General features: G+C 37.4%; 1 protein-coding gene across 2 annotated transcripts in view; it reads left to right on the top strand.

The window, feature by feature from the left end:
* The window catches only part of LOC128645393 (prolyl endopeptidase FAP-like), a 328,887-nt gene that overhangs the window by 32,402 nt on the left and 277,216 nt on the right, over positions 1 to 19,269 (top strand). The gene's annotated exons all lie outside the window — the stretch shown is intronic.

Here is a 19,269-nt window from a genome sequence, read left to right as displayed (position 1 = left end):
ACTAAATTCCCTGACTGCTGGGCCTTCCACTGCATCTAATCCCATAGCCACCACCCATAAACCCAGAAACTGCTACCCCACTGCAGTAAAAGGGACAGGAAACACAAACAAATGATTTCATGATTCAGATAGAGCATGCAGTGTACTTCTATTATCTAATTTGCTTTTTTCTTCTGGTAACATTTGTTGAGAACCATACATAGGTAGGCAAAGGAGCAGCAATGCACTACTGGGAGCTAGTGATGTCGCGAATAGTTCGCCGGCGAACATAGGTTGTTCGCGTTCGCCGCGGCTGGTGAACATATGCGATGTTCGGTCCGCCCCCTATTCGTCATCATTGAGTAAACTTTGACCCTGTACCTCACAGTCAGCAGACACATTCCAGCCAATCAGCGGCAGACCCTCCCTCCCAGACCCTCCCACCTCCTGGACAGCATCCATTTTAGATTCATTCGGAAGCTGTATTCTTAGTGAGAGGAGGGACAGTGTAGCTGCTGCTGATTTAATAGGGAAATCGATAGCTAGGCTAGTGTATTCATTGTCCACTACAGTCCTGAAGGACTCATCTGATCTCTGCTGTAAGGACAGCACCCAAAAAAGCATTTTTAGGGCTAGAACATCAGTCTGCTTTTTTTTTTTTTTTTCCTGTGTAATCTAATTGCAGTTGCCTGCCTGCCAGCGTGTGTGTCAGGCTCACAGCGTATACTGCGCCCACTTGCCCAGTGCCACCACTCATATCTGGTATAACAGTAGTGTACATTTTTAAAAAAACAACACTTTTTTGACTGTGAAATAATAACAGACAGCTGCCAGTACCCAAGATGGCCGCCAATAAGGCAGATGGGGAGGGTTAGAGAGCTGTTTTGGGGGGATCAGGGAGGTTGGGGGCTAAGGGGGGATGCTACACCACAGCATATGTAAATATGCTAAAAAAAAATTTTAAAAACCTTTTATTTTAGTACTGGCAGACTTTCTGCCAGTACTTAAGATGGCGGGGACAATTGTGGGGTGGGGGAGGGAAGGGAGCTGTTTGGGAGGGATCAGGGGTCTGATGTGTCAGGTGGGAGGCTGATCTCTACACTAAAGCTAAAATTAACCATGCAAGCTCCCTACAAACTACCTAATTAACCCCTTCACTGCTAGCCATAATACACGTGTGATGCGCAGCAGCATTTAGCGGCCTTCTAATTACCAAAATGCAATGCCAAAGCCATATAAGTCTGCTATTTCTGAACAAAGAGGATCCAAGAGAAGCATTTACAACCATTTATGCCATAATTGCATAAGTTGTTTGTAAATAATTTCTGTGAGAAACCTAAAGTTTGTGAAAAAGTGAACATTTTTTATTTATTTGATCGCATTTGGCGGTGAAATGGTGGCATTAAATATACCAAAATGGGCCTAGATCAATACTTTGGGTTGTCTACTACACTACACTTAAGCTAAAATTAACTCTACACGTTCCCTACATGCTCCCTAATTAACCCCTTCACTGCTGGGCATAAAACACGTGTGGTGCGCAGTGGCATTTAGCAGCCTTCAAATTACCAAAAAGCAACGCCAAAGCCATATAAGTCTGCTATTTCTGAACAAAGGGGATCTCAGAGAAGCATTTACAACCATTTATGCCATAATTGCATAAGTTGTAAATAATTTCTGTGAGAAACCTAAAGTTTGTGAAAAAGTGAACAATTTTTTTTTATTTGATCGCATTTGGCGGTGAAATGGTGGCATGAAATATACCAAAATGGGCCTAGATCAATACTTTGGGATGTCTTCTAAAAAAAAATATATACATGTCAAGGGATATTCAGGTATTCCTGACAGATATCAGGGTTCCAATATAACTAGCGCTCATTTTGAAAAAAAGTGGTTTTGAAATAGCAAAGTGCTTCTTGTATTTATTTCCCTATAACTTGCAAAAAAAGAGAAGAACATGTTAACATTGGGTATTTCTAAACTCAGGACAAAATTTAGAAACTATTTAGCATGGTTGTTTTTTGGTGGTTGTAGATGTGTAACACATTTTGGGGGTTAGAAAAAGTGTGTTTTTTCCATTTTTTCCTCATATTTTATAATATTTTTAATAATAAATTATAAGATATGATGAAAATAATGGTATCTTTAGAAAGTCCATTTAGTGGCGAGAAAAACGGTATATAATATGTGTGGGTACAGTAAATGAGTAAGAGGAAAATTACAGCTAAACACAAACACTGCAGAAATGTAAAAATAGCCCTGGTCCTTAAGGGAAAGAAATTTAAAAATGGCCTTGGTCCTTAAGAGATTAAAAAAAAACTAGAAATTTGACTGTGAAATATTAGCAGTCAGTTTCCTTCACGCATTTGCGTTTCAGGGCCTGCCAGGGCACAGTGTCACACCAGTGCAACTCATATCTGGTGTAACAGTAGTGTACATTAAAAATTTTTTTTGACTGTAATAGATTGAATAGCTGTTAGTTGTCTGCAAGCGTGTGTGTCAGGCCTACAGCGTCTACTCTGCCAACTTCTGCCAGTGCACAGTGCCACTCATATCTGTTGTCACAGTAGCTTGCCCGCATAGTACCACTAATCGAAAAAAAAATGACAGGCAGAGGCTGGCCACCCCACAGGGGCCGTCGTGGTCGTGGTGCTGTGATTCCCTTTGGCCCTAGAATAATGCCTAGTGTTCAGAGGCCACGTACCCTGAACTCGAAAAGTTCTGAGGACATAGTTGACTGGCTAACACAGGACACCCAATCTTCTACAGCTTCCGCACGGAACCTTGACGCACCATCCTCCTCCAGCTTAGCTTCGGGCACCTCTCAAGTTACCACTCGCCCGCCTGCCGCCACCACCAACACTAGCACCACAGCCGCTTCACTTGATCTGTCAGAGGAGTTATTTACATATTAGTTGGAAGAAATGAGTGATGTGCAACCATTATTGCCAGAGGATGTAGATAACAGGGATATGTCTCAGTCAGGCAGCATTACACACATGGACGTACGGTGTGATGATGATGATGTTGTACCCGCTGCGGGAGTTTGGTCTGTCACTGTGAAGCGGGCGTAACCCTTACACCACCTGATCGATACAACATCATACCTGATGTTTTAAAGCACGTTATTCCAAACAATTTAGGAATGTTAGGTGATTTATGCCCTTTATGGATTAAAACCAGACTCTGCATCAACTATGTAATTTTCCATGGGAGTTTTGCCATGGATCCCCCTCCGGCATGCCACAGTCCAGGTGTTATTCCCCTTGAAACAACGATTCCATCACTATTGTGGCCAGAAAGAGTCCCTGTGTGTTTTAAAATTCGCCTGCCTATTGAAGTCTATTGCGGTTCGCGCGGTTCGCCGTTCGCGAACATTTGCGCAAGTTTGCGTTCGCTGTTCGCGAACCCAAATTTTTATGTTCGTGACATCACTACTGGGAGCTAGTTGCTGATTGGTGGCTGCTCATATATACCTGTTCTCATTGGCTCACCAGATGTGTTCAGCTAACTCCCAGTAATGCATTCCTGCTCCGTCAAGAAAATAGAATAAACCAATTTAGATAAAATAAGTAAAATTAGAAGGTATTTAAAAGTGTATGATCTATCTGAATCATGAAATAAAATTTTTGAGTTTCCTGTCCCTCTACCCCCTAAGCGCTGGACCCCCCCTTTAAAACTAAATTTTCCTAAACATGATCCAAGCCCACTATATTTAACCCCTAAAACCTGGATCACCCCACCACACTTAAACCCCTATTTAACATACCCTCCATTGCAAATAACCCCACTAACAGCATCCCCCAGCACCATTAACCCACTAACTGCCTGACCACAACAGCAATTACATCCTCCAATCATGACCCTCCCACTGCATCTAGATCCTCAAAACATGTGCCCCCCACACACACTTAAATCCCAAACAGCTTAATCCACCATTACAAATAGCTGCTGGTACTCCACATCAAACAAGCCCCCTAACAGCAACTATCTCACCTTACTTAACTGCTGGAACCCCTGCAACTAACCCACCTTAACTTTGACCCTCACACCCCACATAAACCCTAACCATCAGGCCTCCAAGACATCTAACCCCTTAACTTTGCCCCCCTGATGTACTTATCTCCCTAGCCATTGGACCCCCCTCCTCACAACCAATCCTCTAACCAACCACCCCAATCACAAATTAACCCCCTTAATTCCATCCCCCACTATACCTAGGGCCCCTAACCACAACCTCCGTAGCATATAACCACCAAACAAAAGGGACACCCCCTAAGGCACTCCCAACACCCTTAGGTACCAGTTAAAAAAAGCAACACTATTAAAGCTGCCTCCTGTTTACAGGAACACATAATTCATTACATTAAAAAAATCTATAAAAAGTAAAAAAAAACATTTTTGTCTCCCACCACAATTAACTGCTTTAATAGCCACTGTCTATTGCAATTAAACCCCTTACTGCTTAAGCCTACCAAACCACCTACTCCCTAATCCTTACCCCCACCATACCTAACCCCAACTCTAATCTTTTATCTCACTAAAAAATAAATAAAAGAACATATAAAAATGATCCTCCCTTACAACACATATTTGTACTCAGCCTAATCTCTAGAAATTAAGCAGGGCTGGAAAACGCCTTATACATGCCTGTAAATGGCTGTTTTTATTTTTGGCTGCCTTTTTGATTTAATTTTTTTTTTTTTGGGGGGGGGGTAATTGGGCTGTTAGATTAATGTTAGGGTGAGGATCTGCTTCAGTAGGAGTTAGTGATGGTTTCATAGTTAGGGGGTTAAATAAGGTGAAGGTTCAGTGTAGGGGCCCATTTGTTAGTACTTTAGGTGCAGTAGAGGGGTTATGGTTTAGTGGGTTAAGTACAGTGGGCAGTAAAGTGGTAAGGTGCTTAAGGTGGAGTTGGGGTATGTTTTTGGTTCAGAGTATTTGGTACAGTGGGCAGTCAAGCAGCTATGGGTTAATATTAGTGGGAGGTCTGGCAGCTAGAGATTTAAGTTGTGGGTTAGTTTTATGTTGAGTTTCTGTAGTTAGGGTTTAAGTGCAATGAGGGGTCTGGTGGTTAGGGGGTTAATGTGCATGGGGGATATGGTTTTGGATAAAGTTAAGCTGCCATGGGGTTGTGGTTAGGGGTGTAGGTGCAGCGGGGGATCCGGCAGTTAGGATGTTAGGATGTCGGGGAGGTCACAGTGGGGATAGCTGCAGTGGGAGGTACAATGGTTAGGGGGTTGTTGGGGAGTTACTATGAGGGGAGTAAGGTGCAGTGGATGTTCCAGTAGCTAGTGGTTTAAGATGCAGTTGAGGATAGGTGCAGTGTAGGGGTAATGGTTTTTGAAAGTTAGGTGCAGTAGGGGGTTTGGGGGTTATGAGATTAAGTACCTAGGGTGGGGTCCTAGTTTTCTGAGTTCAGTGCCTTTGGGTTTTTCATAGTTGGGGGGGGGGTTATTGTGTTAGGGGTGTCGCTGCTGTTAGAATATTATGTCTGGTTCTGGTTTCAGCTGCAAAGGTATTAAGTTTGATGGGAGGGTAATCTACAAAGACAAGACATTTCCTGCATTGATGGGAGGGTTGTGGTTACGGAATTAAATGAGGTGGTGATTTGGTGGCTTGGAAGTTAAATGCAAGGGTTTCAATAGTTTAGTGTTAAATGTGGGGTGGTTAAGGGTTTAATGCTGTTGTGTGTTTTTTATTGAACAAATGCTATAACAATTTTTGATTAATTTGTTATTCTTTTAATTCAAGGTGGCAGTTAATTTATTCATGTTTAGACCAATTCAAAACATGACAAAAACCTGGTGTCAACTGTATTGTTACAGTTAATATTTTAGTTACAAACAACAATATGTAATAGTAAATGAATATTATTTGCATACACTGTTTATATATATATATATATATATATATATATATATATATATAAATATAAATATATATATATATATATATCATATTTGCCTTTATTTTATGCAATATTTCATGATAATTTCAGTATAAACACACACGGCGAGATTACGAGTTTTACGGTAACAGGGGTGCATTGCTAATGAACATTTTTTTTTTAACGCTCCCTTAAGACAACGCTGGTATTACGTTTTTTTTTTAAACCCGGCGTTAGCCGCAAAAAGGTGAGCGTAGAGCAAAATTTAGCTCCACATCTCACCTCAATACCAGCGTTGCTTATGGTAGCGGTAAGCTGGCTAAACGTGCTCATGCACAATTTCCCCATAGGAATCAATGGGGCAGATTCAGCTGAAAAAAAAAACATAACACCTGCATAAAAGCAGCGTTCAGCTCCTAACGCAGCCCTATTGATTCCTATGGGGAAAGGAATTTTATGTCTACACCTAACGCCCTAACATTAACCCAGAGTCTAAACACCCCTAATCTTACACTTATTAGCCCTAATCTGCTGTCCCCAACATCGTCGCCACCTACATTATAATTATTAACCACTACTCTGCCGCCCCGGACACCGCTGCCACCTACATTATCCCTATGAACCCCTAATCTGCTGCCCCCAACATCGCTGAGCCCTACATTATATTTATTAACCCCTAATCTGCCCCTCCAACGTCGCCATAACCTACCTACACTTATTAACCCCTAATCTGCTGCCAATAAGGTACAGTAAGGGCGCTATGAGCTAAAGATCCCGTGAAATAACAGCGTGTAAATTAAATAATGTGATACTAACACTTTGACATTATATTAGAAATTCTTGGGCATTCATTGCAAATACCTTCAGATAGTGAATGTAGAGGTGTTTTGTGTGGCCAGTGTAAACTCTAAAAAGACTCAATAGGTTCAAAAAGTTTTTTTTAAAACAACAAGTTATTTAATAATACAATTTATACAAGTACAGAAAAAATTGTAATTGGATTAAATCCAAACAGTTTGTAAAAATTGATAGAGACGTCTCTAACGTGGACCACAATACTATATATAAACCAGCAAGCTAGAAAACAATTTTAAAATGTAAAAGCTAATATCTCTTTCTAGGAGCATAGAGTTAATGACTTAAAATGTATCATTAGATATAAAGTAACAAGTCTACACAGTTGATATATAAAAAAAACTCTCTAACGACACAATTTGTATAAAAATCAAATGATAATAGACCTTGCTATAGCTTCATTAATATAAGGGAAAGTCTGTTTCCAAATGTATAGTCTAATCTAATCTGCTGCCGCCAACGTCGCCGCCACTATAATAAATTTATTAACCCCTAAACCTAAGTCTAACTCTAACACCCCCCTAATTTAAATATAATTTAAATAAATCTAAATAAAATAAGTACAATTAAATAAATTATTCCTATTTAAAACTAAATACTTACCTGTAAAATAAACCCTAAGCTAGCTACAATATAACTAATAGTTACATTGTAGCTAGGTTAGGATTTATTTTTATTTTACAGGCAACTTTGTATTTATTTTAACTAGGTACAATAGTTATTAAAATAGTTATTAACTATTTAATAGCTACCTAGTTAAAATAAGTACAAATTTACTTGTAAAATAAATCCTAACCTAAATTACAATTACACCTAACACTACACTATCATTAAATAAATTACCTAAACTAACTATAATTAACTACAGTTAAATTAAATAAACTAAAGTACGAAAAAAAACCAGACTAAATTACAGAAAATAAAAAAATAATTACAAGAATTTTAAACTAATTACACCTACTCTAATCCCCCTAATAAAATAAAAAAGCCCTGCAAAATAAAAAAATTCACTACCCTATACTAAATTACAAATAGCCTTCAAAGGGGCTTTTTGCGGGGCATTGCCCCAAAGTAATCAGCTCTTTACCTGTAAAAAAAAAACAATAAACACACACCCAACACTACTCTAAAACCCACCCAATCCCCCCTTAAAAAAACCTAACACTAGCCCCTTGAAGATCACCCTACCCTGAGACGTTTCACCCAGCCGAGCACAAGTGGACCTCCAGAGGGGCAGAAGTCTTCATCCGATCTGGGCAGAAGAGGTCCTCCAAGCGGCAGAAGTCGTCATCCAGATGGCATCTTCTATCTTCATTAATCCGGAGCGGAGCGGGTCCATCTTCAATCCAGCATCCTCTTCAAACGAAGCCCAAGCGAAGAATGAAGGTTCCTTTAAATGACGTCATCCAAGATGGCATCCCTTGAATTCCGATTGGCTGATAAGATTCTATCAGCCAATCGGAATTAAGGTAGGAAAAATCCTATTGGCTGATCCAATCAGCCAATAGGATTGAGCTCACATTCTATTGGCTGTTCCAATCAGCCAATAGAATGCATCCTCAATCCTATTGGCTGATTGCATCAGCCAATCGGATTTTTCCTACCTTAATTCCGATTGGCTGATAGAATCCTATCAGCCAATCGGAATTCAAGGGACGCCATCTTGGATGACATCATTTAAAGGAACCTTTATTCTTCGCTTGGACTTTGTTTGAAGAGGATGCTCCACGTCGGCTGGATTGAAGATGGACCCGCTCAGGATGGATGAAGATAGAAGATGCCTTCAGGATGAAGACTTCTGCCGCTTGGAGGACCTCTTCTCCCCGGATCGGATGAAGACTTCTGCCCCTCTGGAGGTCCACTTGTGTCCGGCTGGGTGAAGACATCTCAAGGTAGGGTTATCTTCAAGGGGGTAGTTTTAGGTTTTTTTAAGGGGGGATTGGGTGGGTTTTAGAGTAGGGTTGGGTGTGTGGGTGGTGGGTTTTAATGTTGGGGGGTATTGTATTTTTTTTTACAGGTAAAAGAGCTGATTACTTTGGGGCAATGCCCCGCAAAAAGCCCTTTTAAGGGCTATTTGTAATTTAGAATAGGGTAGGGAATTTTTTATTTTGGGGGGCTTTTTATTTTATTAGGGGGATTAGAGTAGGTGTAATTAGTTTAAAATTCTTGTAAATATTTTTTTATTTTATTGTTAAGTATTTGGTTTTAAATAGGATTAATTTATTTAATTGTAGTAATTTTATTTTGTTTTATTTAAATTATATTTAAGTTAGGGGGGTTAGACTTAGCGTTAGACTTAGGTTTAGGGGTTAATAAATTTAATATAGTAGCGGCGACGTTGGGGGCGGCAGATTAGGGGTTAATAAATGTAGATAGGTGTCAGCGATGTCAGGGACGGCAGATTAGGGGTTAATAAAATTAAACTAGTGTTTGCGAGGCGGGAGTGTTGGCGGTTTAGGGGTTAATATATTTATTACAGTGGCGGCGATGTCCGGTCGGCAGATTAGGGGTTAAAAACTTTATTTAAGTGTTTCCGATGTGGGGGCGGGGGCTCCGTTTAGGGGTTAATAGGTAGTTTATGGTACTTTGTAGCACTTTAGTTAAGAGTTTAATGTTACGGCCTTAGCCCATAAAACTCTTAACTGCTGACTTTTAAATGCGGTAGGAGTCTTGACAGGAGAGGCTGTACCGCTCACTTCTTCAAAGACTCTTAATACCGGCATTAGGCAAATCCCATTAAAAAGATAGGATACGCAATTGACGTAAGGGGATTTGCGGTAAGCTCGAGTCGTGGAAGAAAAGTGAGCGGTACACCTGTACCTGCCAGACTCGTAATACCACCGGGTGTTAAAAAGCAGCGTTGGGACCTCTCAACGCTGCTTTTTAAGGCTAACGCAAGACTCGTAATCTAGCCGATAGATTTTTGAACATGATGCAAATAATAAAATTAAATTTGGGTTTAAACATAATTATTATGGAATTTGTCCTCTTTATTACTCAGTCTCTTGATATCAGTGAGTATTATAATAAACAGCTTACCAACACATTACAGCCGTGTTAGCCAATAGTTTAAGGTAATAAATTCAAGATTCAGTACTAAAGAAAACCTCTTAACAGTCATTACTTAAATACTGTTATTTAGGTGTGTAAGTAGCGTTAGCCTTAAGCAAAATTAAAAACATAATAATATGGCAGTTACTTAACCTATTGATCAGTATAATAAGTACATGAAGCAAATCTTAACTCTGGACTTTAGCCTTTTAGACTCTTTGAAATTAGTAGAGTAGAAACTTCCTAGAAACTCTTAATTGCAACATTTTCCCCCCACAAAGCCATATACTATGCATCCCACTATAACAGAGCCTGTATGAAAAATATGTAGAAAGAGCAGATGATCATACTCAAATTTCTATAATTCAGTGACTGCTTGTAGAATTAAGTTTATTAGATAATTGTATCTTCTGACAGCTGGCCATAGTTATAAAGGTTCTGACACCAGCCACCATAACTCTAAGGGCATAGAAAACTCATTGACATGGAAATAAATCACACAAAACCTTTGGGGGCATGGGGGAGGGGGTTTGAGCATTATTTTGTAATATTGCTGCCTCTACATCTCTTCTTCAAATCCAGAACTTTGTATAGTGAGATAAATGGCTTTCAATCTAAAATCTGCCTTCCTAAAATTGTTTCATAGGGCTGATGAGACTTCTTAGATAATCCAGCCAGAGCAGAGAGCTTTAGATCATCAAGTCTTAATACACATATTAAGCCAGTAGTAAGCGCTTTGTCACATTCTTGTTCTTCTAAGGGGTTAATTCCAATATTTCTAAAATAAAAAAAAATCACTATATTGATTGGTTACACAGATTAACCAATCAAGGTTATAACTGGTTAATTACTGCTGTTGCTAATAATAAAAAAAAACAGATATAAATTTGTACCTGCACTTATCAAGCAATCTTTAACACTTTAAATGATTGTGTATGTGATGAAGTTAGATGCAGAAATATGGTAAAATTAATATTATTTCCCTCATCATAGTTTTTTTTTTTTTTTTCAAATTAAATAATATTAAATAAGTATGGGCTAGATTACATGTGGTGCGCTATCATTAGGGCAAGTCACAAAAACAATATTGCAACAAAAGTGGAACATAAACACGACCGATCAAGTGCAAACTTAATTTGCGCTTGTCGGGTTGGCGTGATGGAAGACCTTGCATAAAGGGGTATATAGGTATATACTGTATATATGTGTATATATGTGTAATTACATGTGTTTTATGTATACATATACTGTATGTACATATGTAGATTCATAAATATATATATATATATATATATATACACAAACACACACAACGTATAAATCCATATATACATATGTATACACATATTCACACACACATATATAAATATATATATACACTATATATATATATATATATATATATATATATATATATATATATATATATAAATACAACATTTTGTTTAGCACACCTTACAAAAAGTTTATATACACATCTTTGGGAGTGCTGCCAATATTATCCAGTAATTACATAAACAAAAAGGTATTGGCGCACATCCATTTTAAAAAGCACAACATATTTTTTGAACTGCTGCAAAAAATTGCCTGCAAACAACATCAAGGGTAGTGGAGTACTTCGCGATGGGCTATGTGGAGGTTTAGGGGTTAATAGAGTAGTGGGGCAGTTTGCGATGTGGGGGTGTGCTGGTTTAGGGGTTATTAGTGTAGTGGGGTACTTTGCAGTGGACCATATGGCGGTTTAGGGCTTATTAGAGTAGGGATCTTATAGCGTTTCCGGTTGACATATGAGTATGGGTGTTAGTTTTTTCTGTTTTTCTTTCTTCATTGAAGCCTATAGGGAAGTACATTAACACGGTCGCAATATTGTAACTTTGGCTCTTTGTGTGCATTGGGTTGGCGCACAAGCGAAAAAACGTTACTATCAACTTGTAATACGCATTCTACCTGATGTGCACAAAAAGCAGAGTTAGCGTGCGGGCGGGAGTGATAAATAACCCTCCCCTCTAAATCTATCCCTACAGTATGTGGGGAGGAAAGTATTTTTTCTATAAAAAAATGAAATCAATTGAAATATTGTGTGAACTGCCTCATGATTTTTGACCAATGCAGCAAAACAGTGAAACTGCTCATTTCAGGTCAATAATCGTTCATGTTCTACGGGGTAAAAGCAAACAAAGCAGTTGTGAAATTATTATGCCAGGTCACCATAACTGTTATAGAAATGTGCCTGTTTGCATTCCAGATGTTACTTTATTAAATGCATCTGTTCCTATCTCTTCTACTGGATTGTTATTCTGTTTGGAAAAAAAATCACTGCCTATTCAGAAAATCTTTTGAAGCTGCTACCTTCTTAATTTAAAGGGCCACTAAACCCAAAATCTTTCTTTCATGATTCAGATAGAGAATAGAAATTTAAACAACATTACAATTTACTTCCATTATTTATTTTGCTTCATTTTTTAAATATCCTTAGTAGAAGAAAAAGCAATGCACACGGTGAGCCAATCACACGATGCTTCTATGTGCAGCAACCAATCAGCAGCTAGTGAGCATATCTAAATATGCTTTTTTTTATCAAAGAATATCAAGAGAATAAAACAAATTAGATAATATAAGTAAATTAGAAAGATGTTTAAAATTGCATTCTCTTTCTAAATTATAAAAGAAGAAATGTGGCTGGCATGTCCCTTTAATTTAATGCCCCTTCTACATCCTAAAAAATTACATTTGATGAAAATATTTCTATGAGTTTAAGATCTATAGATATACCCAGTTGTGCAACTGCCACTGCTGATTGGCATCTGTATCTGCCCAGGACCAGTGATTAATCTTCTCAAATCAATAAACCAGGAACAAAACTTACATTTGTTCAATAAGGCACAATATGAAAGTGCTGTTACCTCCAGCAGATGCATGAATATCATTTTTTCCCAGTTTTTGCAACCTATATGCAACGAAAGAAAAGTAAATTTGTAATGCATAAAGAGGCTGGAATCTATTTTTTTGTACTGTGGAAATATCTGAGAAAATGATCAAGTTCAGGCACAACAGTCAGGTGGCAAGATACAGGGCCAGATTATGAATGGAGCGCTATTTAGCACTTTTGCTAGAGTGCTAATTGTGCTAGAAGTAAACTTTTTGCGCACGTCGGGTTGCACTTGTATTATGAGTTGAAATTAAAAATGTATCATTCTTGCGCTAACATGACGTGCACGAAAATTAGCCTAGAATATTGCCTGATAACTTTTTCCCCATAGAAGTCAGTGGAGTGAATGACTATATACAAAATATTCCTCAAAAGGGGAACTTTACTTGATTTATGAGTTGGGTACTTTGTCCCCTGGAGGTATGAACAGAGAGATGGATTGGACTGCCTTTTATTGATTATATATTTGAATAACTGTATATGGCAATGTTGGCATATTTTCTATAAAATCCCTGTTTGGATATATGATGAATATTTTCACTGGCATTATGATGTATGCTGAACAGAGGGGGGTGTAATGTAATGTATATATATATTTTTCCACTAGAGGGAGTTTACAGGTGTGTGTTAACCTACAGGTAATTTGGAGGTGGGGTTTTGTGTATTTAGAGTCGGTTTAGTACTATTGTATTTCCTTAAATGATTAAGGACATGGGTCCGAAAGATTGTATAATTTGTCTATGGCTCAATAAAATGATTTATATATTGGTGGAGCTGCTGCAATATTGGCTTTCAACAATCCTGAAAGATATAAAAACTCCTTATAGTGCAGTCTATTTTAACATTAATTATTTGTGAATCCAAATGTGAACTACTCAAATTTTTTTGAGCAATCTCAATGCTCAATGATATGCTCTTTCCATAAGATTACGGGCTCATATTCTGCCACCACCAAGCACAGAAACAGTCATATTTCAAAGGTGTAACAATGTATTCCAAAGTTAAAAACACATTAAACAAAGTAACTTATGTATTTACTAAACACCAGTCACCTGAGCGTGTAACAAGCCAGCAAGACGAGAAACAGATACTCCTGTATGTAATCCCAAACAGTCCAGCTCTTCAATAGTCAGCGTATAGCCGTTATGGTGTAGGAAACACAAACTCGTTGCATGGCCCTTCCCTTTTTGGTAACATTTTGGTGTTATCAATGAATCCAACACTCGTTTAACCTTGTTGGCTTTCTCAGTGTGACAGTAAACTATGCTCGCAAATAAGATTTATATTCAAATAATTTACTCTCAAGATTTCAGACTGGTTAAACCAAGTTTATACTTTGATGTAAACTTTCCAATAGCTTCAAATAGTTGTAAAAAATACAGGTCCCCATGTAAACAAATATTGTGCATCTGTAAAAATGCTTAGGTTTCAGATAATGCAGGAAATGGCAAACTTTTTCTGTAAAAGGACAGGGAATAATAATAATTTTACCTGTTTAATTATATTACAAGAGATTTTAAAATTAGTTTCAAATTCTATATTTAAGCTTTTCATTTTTTATTTGTAGTAATTCCCTGATCATTATTACAATATAACCAAATTAATAAATAATGTTTACTGCAATCAAATTTAACGCAGATATATTATAGGAATTTAAATAAAAATCTTACAACGTCGACATAAATAATCAGGGCAAAATATAATTAATATATTTGAAGCTACATTATCTATTTTTATTGTTATAGATTTGCTGTCTTTTTTCTGAGAATATAATTCACAGAAGAAAGTAAAATGCTATAAATTAGTTGATGTATCCCAATCAGTTAATTTCAGCAAAAGCCTACTTAGTAAAGATATATAATCAGATAATAGGCTTCCATGTTTTCCATTGTATTGAGCCTTTCAAGCATGATTTAATATACATGGATGACAAATCTAAAATACTCTTTATCTACCTTCCTGGATCAGCTCTTATGTGATGCAACATGTGCCTTCTCCAGTGTAGCTATTATTTACCCTACAGTAAACACGTCAAGTCCTTGTTTGCAGTAATGCAGAAGGAAGCTGACGGGCAGATTACGTGTGAATAACCAACGTTCAAATACATATCCATTTGAAAGCAAATATTTGCTTTGGTGACACATACAGAAAATGTTTGTAAAAGTTCACAGAGGAAGAAATCACTGATTATTGTAATCCTCCTTACACACCAGGAAAACAATATAAATCATAGTAGATACAATTAAATAAAGTAAAAATTATAATGAGAAAATATTATCTTCACTTTTACCTAATAAGAAATGTTTCTGAAGTCTCTTTTTCCTGTAACAGTTGATGCATTCAAAACTCCTGTCACCCAGATGGCCAGCATCTATGTTTTATTTTGTTATGATCATTTTTTAGAGCAAACCTAATATTTCAAATTTTGATGCTAAGCAGATGAATCTTTTCACCACCTTTGTTGATGGACAGTTACAAGTGAAAGAGCAATATGGAACACTTTATTAATTGCCACTAATAGAAAATTTGAATGTGTGCCAGATTAAAAAAAATGAGATTGGTGTTAGACTGATAAGAAACCTAAAATTCAAGTCTTGATACTGTAAACTATTTGTGTTATGTTTTAACAGCAGCCAAACTAAAAACTATTCTCTGTAGCAACTTATAGAAATACATTCTCAAACAGATGCTTAAGTAGTAATTTAGTTATACCTATTTTAATTTTACTGTATATGATCTGCAGTAAAAAAAAAAATTTTGTGATTAGAATCAACATATTGTTTTAGGCTAAGACGTATTATTTTATAAAAGAGGTGATACTTAGTCTAGTTACATAAATATTGAATATATGTGTGTGTATGTATATATATATATATATATATATATATATATATATATATATATATATATATATACACAACAACATTTAAAATCAGGGAAGGTAAGAGGTGAGTTTAAAATCCTCCACTACGCACAAAATATAGAGAAAATAACTCATTGTGTAGTTCATTAACAAATCTAGACAGGCTAGGAGGCTTGTTTTTCCCACAGAAAACCTCTGAATTTCATTGTTTCCAATACAGCAAAGGATTCTGGGTAAGATATGCAAATTAGGTTCACAATAACACACCTTTTTACTTCAAGTCTGCTTTTCAGCAGATTCCCTTTACGCCAAAGCATCGCTGTTCAAGCAGCTTATTAGCTTAGCTAGGGTTAGTGCAGTGATTCGTAGCCATCCCAGGACAGACTGTTTCGTGGTTTTTGCCACTCATCAGCTGGGAGAAGGTTTGAATCACTGCTGGGTGAAGATGATTTCGGGGCAAAATACACCCTAGTTAAGCTTATAAGCTGGGTGAACAGCGATGCTTTGGCGTAAAGGGAATCTGCTGAAAAGCAGACTTGAAGTAAAAAGGTGTGTCATTGTGAACCTAATTTGCATATCTTACCCAGAATCCTTGAGTGACTGCAAAAGACCTACAGCAAGACTTGGTGGCAACAGGCACTAAGGTTTCAGTTTGCACAGTAAGGCGAGTACTAAACGCAGATGGTTTCCATGCCAGAACTACTTACTGACCCAAAAGCACAAGAAAAGATTGCTCCAATATGCTCCAAATCATATAAATAAGCCACATTAGTTTTGGGATTTGGTTCTGTGGAGCGATGAAACAAAACTGGAATATTTTCGGCCCGATGGATCAGCGGTATGTCTGGAGGAAGAAGACTTAAACATATACGCTGAAAAGAACACTCTGCCTACAGTTAAGCATGGTGGTGGCTCAGTGATGTTTTGGGGCTGCTTTGCATCCTCTGGCACTGGAAACCTGCAGTGTGTGGAAGTTAAACTGGATTAATTGAAGTATCAGGAAATCCTAGGAGAAAATGTGTTGCCGTCTGTGAGTAAGCGTACATCAAATTCCACTAAGGCTTGGTTGCAGAAGAAGTCTTGAAAAATTCTACAGTGGCCATCACAGTCACCTGACCTGAACCCCATAGAAAATATCTGGTGGGATTTGAAGAAGGCGGTTGCAGCACGCAAACCCAAGAATTATACTGAACTGGAGGTCATTGCTCATGAGGAATGGGCTAAGATTCCTCAGGAAGGCTGCCAGAAGCTGGTGTCTGGCTATGCATCTCATTTGCAGCAGGTCATAACAGCAAAATGTTGCTCTACTAAGTGCTAAAGATGCTTGCCATGAAGAGGTTGAATAATTTTGAGACTGCAGAATTTATTAAAAGTTGCATTTTCAGTTGAATTTGGGGAAACCACTTGAAGCATTCATTGGGGTAAATTTGACAAGAGCATACGCTTTCGGCATTTATCATTGCACAAGCATTTCTAGTGAAATGCTTGTGCAATGCCACCCCCTGTTCACCGCCAGCCAATTGGCCACTAACAGGGGACGTCAATCATCCCGATCGAATCGGGATAATTTCAGTCCTCCACCTTAAAGGTAGCGGAGAAGTTAAGGAGCAGCGGTCTTACTACCGCTGCTTTTTAATTTCCATTTCTGGCGGGCCAGAAACGATGGGGTATTAATACAGCATCCACTGCTTGATAAATCTACCCCATTGTGTTGAGCTACAGTATTTCAATTGCTTTTTTTTTATTTGATCATTGCAAACAGCTGAAAGTCTGTACATTTTGACAATAAACGGTTCATGTGCTTACAGTGACTCAGGTAATTAACCCCAAATCAGCCTGGGTGTGAACCCCATTGCATGAAAAATTACAAACACTTGCATGCACAAAGATAGAAAAGCAAAATGGAACAATTAGTTAAAGCATTTGGTCAAATGGTGATAGGACCAGGACCATGTCAAGTCATTAACCTACTGCCATGCATGCTAGCTTCAACCAAACAGACTGATGTTGAAACAAAGGCGATACAGGCCAATGTAATCTTCCTAGACACATACAAAATTAGAGAAGCTTTTTAATAAACGATACCAAAAAGAACAAAACACAGTGAATGAATTAAAAACTTGTTTACAATTGCATTCTCTATCTAAATAAAAAAAAATTGACTTTAATGTCCCTTTTAAACTCTTCTATCATGTAGTATATTATTTGATTACATTTTGTGTTGGGGGTTAAGTTTGGAATTTCCTTGCATTTGAATAGGAACATAAACTCTGGCACTAACAAACATTTTTTTGCTATTGAATTTTCTAGTTTTTTTTTTTTTTTTTAAAGAACAGATTGGTGCAGCTTTTTTTTCTATAGATTTATCTTAGACACAAACAATTGGTTTACTGTGGGTACTACAGGGCATTTTGGTAGAATTAGTGGGATTTATCACCTATAGTACCAAGCATGCAGGTGTCTTAAAGACTCTTGCCTTGTAAAGTATCTCATCTTGCTTTTGCAAAGCTGACAAAGTAATTCTGTAACATTTATGTGTTATGGTGCATTTATAATGTGTTATGGTGACTCCAACATTTTTCACAATGGAGCTTGTTCTATGCACTGAGATGTAAACGGTTGTGAGATAAATGCTGCTTCATTTGATTATAGTGGAGAGTCACTTGCATTTCACTGATGTGATGAGACTCAGTTACAAATATCTTTGAAATATAGGTTGTTCTTATAAAATAAGGTTGTTCTTCAACGCGTTTGTTTCATTGTATTTGATTGTTTTTTAACTTCTTGTATGCACTGTGATTATGTTGTCAATGCCCATGTTAGCTTTAGTATATGTAAATAAATGCAAATATGGGACAGAAAGTGATTCAGCTAAGTTTGCCTTGAAAAATATTTGCCTCACTTAAATGGACATTTTTGTTTTGTCATTGCTGCATATTAAAGGGGACACTTTCAAATGATTTTTCATGCTAAAAACCTTTATGTCTTTATATTTTTGGTGTGTGTTACTTTTTTTTTTACCATAATTTTTCATAATTAGCCAATGAGCAATCTATTATATGAACTTCCTGTAACAGAGCTATTTACGTTGAATGGCCCTTTAACTATGTAGAGTTACTTAAAGGGACATAATACTCATATGCTAAATCACTTGAAACTGATGCAGTATAACTGTAAAAAGCTGACAGGAAAATATCACCTGAGCATCTCTATGTAAAAAAGGAAGCTATTTTACCTCACAATCTCCTCAGCTCAGTAGAGTTAGTTCTGTGTAAAAAGTTATACTCAGCTGCTCCCAGCTGCAGGTAAAAAAATTAAAAAAATGAGGAGATGAACAGCAGCCAATCAGCATCAGCAGTGCTGAGGTCATGAACTCTTACTGTGATCTCATGAGATTTGACTTAACTCTCATGAGATTTCATAGTAAGCTTCCTTTACCTGATTGGTGAAATAATATGAGAGTTCACGATGCTCATCCCTTCAGTTGTCCCGGGACAGACACACTAATATGCTGCTTAGAAATCCTTTACAATGGGAGGTGGCTACTGAGGATTTTTTGAGGTAAAATATCTTTCTTTTTTACATAGAGATGCTCAGGTGATATTTTCTAGTCAGCTTTTTACAGCTATGCTGCATCACTTTCAAGTGTTTAAACATTTGGGTATTATGGCCCTTTAAGCATTGAAAACACAAGTTTAAGGA

This window comes from Bombina bombina, chromosome 1 (genome assembly GCF_027579735.1).
Source record: "Bombina bombina isolate aBomBom1 chromosome 1, aBomBom1.pri, whole genome shotgun sequence".
Classification (NCBI taxonomy): domain Eukaryota; kingdom Metazoa; phylum Chordata; class Amphibia; order Anura; family Bombinatoridae; genus Bombina; species Bombina bombina.
The sequence above is the reverse complement of the archived record's forward strand: the minus strand, read 5'-3'. Positions and strand labels throughout refer to the sequence as shown.